General features: G+C 40.6%; 1 pseudogene; it reads right to left on the reverse strand.

Annotated features, from left to right (window-relative positions):
• Positions 1-232: 232 nt before the first annotated feature.
• LOC140639504 (elongation factor 1-gamma-like) lies at positions 233-1,749 on the reverse strand (annotated as a pseudogene).
• Positions 1,750-3,686: the final 1,937 nt, after the last annotated feature.

The raw sequence follows: 3,686 nt of genomic DNA on the forward strand, positions 1-3,686 counted from the left end.
TTGAATTTTCCAACCTACAAACATGGTGTATTTCTCCATTTTTAAGATTGTCTCAAACTTCTTTTGACAATGTGTGTGTGTGTATAATTTTTCAGTGTACAGAAATCCTGCATACATTTTGTCAAATGTATTGATATTAATGAGGAATATGATCTTACAGTTTCCTTTTCTTTTAAATGTTAGAAATATATCTTCTGTGTATTTGAAAGAGTTTGTGTAAGATCATTATTACTTTTCTTTTTTTTTCTTTTTTTTTTTTTTTAAGGGTTCAATGTTCAGTTTCCTTTAATGACCCCCATCTCTCTGAAGGGCAGGTACAGGCAACTAGGCGATGATGACAAGAGATGTTTACTTGAAGATCTTGCCCTGATTGAAGGTTTTGCCCACATGCTGGAAGGCCCCCTCCCAGGAAAAGTACTCTCGAACCAGCATCTGGGTCTCCTCGCTGCCAGGATCCAGTTTCCGCCACGTATAGGACTCGTAGTCCACCTGCCAATCTGGACTCAGCGGAAAGGCAAGCTCCTGGCCTAGGAAGACCCAGACTCCAGAAATGGAGCTGCTGTTGTTGGATCCAAAGAAGATGACACTGGCAAAGGCATTCTTCCTTAGCTTGTCCAACCGTTGGAACATTCCAATGATGAGGTTACAACTCATAAAGGTCTGAGTGAGCTCCTCAGGGAAGCGGTACTCAGCGTACCACAGGGACCAGCCATCCTTATCGAAGTGCTCCCAGAAATACGGCAGTGCCACAGTGAGAGTGTCCTCATTGGAGTACTTGTGCTTAAATTCTTCCAACACAAAGGTACTCTTGGGCAGGTGAGCAAAGGGGTCTTTGGCCTTTGGCTCAGCAGCCAGTGCCTGCTCACATTCATCCATTTCCTCCTCAGGAGCAGGGGCCCCTCCTCAGGAGCAGGGGCAGCAGCCTTCTTCTCCTCTTTCCGCTCAGCCTGGGGCTTCTGCTTCTCTTCCCGAGAACCCTTCTCTTTCCGTGGGGTGTCTTTTTTAGGTTGGCTCTCTGCAAACCTTTTAGCATCAAACTGGGCCATCTTCTCACAGAGTTTCACCTCCCCCAAGACAGCCCAGAACTGGGGCTGGTTAATGCAGGTAAGGAACCAGCGGTTGGTATTGGGGAAGGCCTGACGGAAAGAAGGCTCCAGGACCTGTTTATAGAGCCACAACAGGGTGCAGACAACTGTGATGTCAGCCAGTGTCACACGTTCGCCCACCAGAAAAGTCCTCGTCTTCAAATGAGTATCCAGAAGCCCCAGAATTCGCCTCACTTCCTCCTTTGCATTCTCTGTGGCCTGCTTGTTGTGGTGCATGATGCCCAAGGTAGGAAACACCCAGGTACTGGCTGGGGGCACTATGTCGCTATCAGCAAAGCTCACCCACTGCACCACCTGGGCTGCTGCCTCTGGAGTATTTCCCCACAGCTCCTCATTGCTCACATAGTAGGCAATGGCACTGCTCTCAAACACACAGAATCCATCATCACCCTCAAATGCTGGAACCTGGCTGGCAGGAAATTTATGGAGAAATTCAGGGGTGCGGTTGGTTTGGCCAAAGTGGAAGTGGGGTGGTGCGGAGAGCACGCGGACCTGAGCCCCGCTGTAATGAGCAAATGAGAGCCTTGAAGGCCCTCCAGTTTTCAGGATATGTGTACAGGGTCCCGGCCGCCCTGGTGATTCCGCAGAGAAAGCCATTATTACTTTTCTTTAAATGTTTGATAAAATTTCCCACTGAAGCCATTTGGGCCTAGAGTTTTTTTTTTTTTTTTTTTTTTTTTTTTTTTTTTTTTTTTCTGGAAGGTTTTATTATAAATTCAATTTATTTAATAACTATAAGGATACTTAAATTTTCTACTTTTGTCTTCATCAGTTGAGTAGGTTTTAATTATCAAGAGTTTGCTTATTTCATCCATGCTGTTGGGTTAACTGCCATAAAGTTGTTTATAATATTTTTTATCCTGTAGTGATCTCTTCCCTTCTCTCCGTCTTCCTCTTGTGCTCCTTCTTGCTCTCCTATCTGTCTTAGTGGAGCTTAATAATTCCACTAACCTGTTTTTTAAAATATCTTACCTCGATCATTTGTATTTTTTTCTATTTTATCAATTTTCCATTTCCATTATGGTACACAAATTTTCCTGCTTCTTCATATCACTAGGGGTTTTTTATTTTGTACTGGACATTCTGGGTGTTTGGTTTTTGCTGCTAATCTTCAAAAGATGTTATCTATTGTTTTTATAGGCCGATTAATTACTGAGAGACCCCTTTGATCCTTCATTCTTTGTTAGGGCTGGTCTAGTCCATCTCAGTTTTGTCCTTAGTCCCAGGGAGTATCTTTTATTTTAGAGAATATGGCGGTCATCTCTTTTTCTCTCAAGGGTAAAGGTCCTGCTTTATCTGTTGCTCACTGCTTTAGAAAAGCTGTGTGACACATTGTTTATATATCAGTTTGTGGTAAGTGGGTTTTACAGTAGCAAAAGGGCAAGTCAAGTATCAATTACTCAGTCATGGGTAGAAAGGAAACCTTGGTGAGACCTCTTTTAAGAGTTTTACCAGAAATCCCACCCATATTTGTGCTCAGATGTCGCTGACCACACCCACCCAAGAAAGGAATGGAAAACACCATGTTAGTTAGGCTTTTGGTCACCTCCAACAACATAAAAGTCTGTTCCTAAAGAAAGGGAGACTGAATGTTAGATAGCTAACTAGCGCTGAGTATAAATCATTTACTTCCTTCAGGGTGTTTTATAACTGTAAATGACAATTGTCAATGATAATTATAAATGACAACAATGAGTATTGAATCGATCATGCCCAGAATGTTTGTAAGATCATGTCACTGAGAATAAACAAATCTATAGAGAGTAAAGAATTTTCATCTGATTTTTTTTTTTTTTACCTAAAGGTCCTAACATAATACCTTGCATGTGCCTTAAAACATATTTTTTACTAACTTGATCCAAGCACTGACTGACTTCTATACAATTTTCTAAATCGTGGTGTGAGTTGGTATTCTCAAGTGAAATGTAAAGCAATAAAGAAACAAAGGGAACAGAAATAAACCATTTTTCCTTTTCGATGGCATTCGAATTTAAACTTGAGATTTAAAAAAAAAAAAATCTTCCTTGAAAGTAGCAGAGAAAACTAATCCAGAGTAATTTTGCAATTCATAGAATATTATGCAGTTAATAGGTGCTCTTGAGGAATCTACTTATTCCATAAATGCTTGTGATAGCTTTTCCCAGCTCCACACCAAAGGAACAAGAGCTGGTCATCATATTTCCTGTGTATAACCTTGAACTTTCCTTTTCAAGGAAAGGGTAACACTACTGAGCTTGGCCAATCATATTTTTTTATGCAAGTAGGTCTTAAATGAGGTTCAGGAATGGGAGGCCTATCTGGCTGCTTAATATCAGGGGCTTTCCTGTAGTCACATCCACAGAAAGGTGATAAAAGTGGTCATCAATAAGAGAAAACAAATCAGATATAAAAAGCTGATCATAGCTCAGATTTACCTCAAATTTAATTTTATATATCCTGTCCTAAGATTGTGTAAAAAAAAGACCATATGTTCTAATATGTTTTCCCCTTTTTAGCATAAACTATCTGAATCAGTTTGTTCTTGCAACAGAATGGTTTTTGATTGAGCTCTAATACATTTTCCCTTTTTAGCATAAACTA

The sequence above is a fragment of the Canis lupus genome, chromosome 9 (genome assembly GCF_048164855.1).
Source record: "Canis lupus baileyi chromosome 9, mCanLup2.hap1, whole genome shotgun sequence".
NCBI lineage: Eukaryota > Metazoa > Chordata > Mammalia > Carnivora > Canidae > Canis > Canis lupus.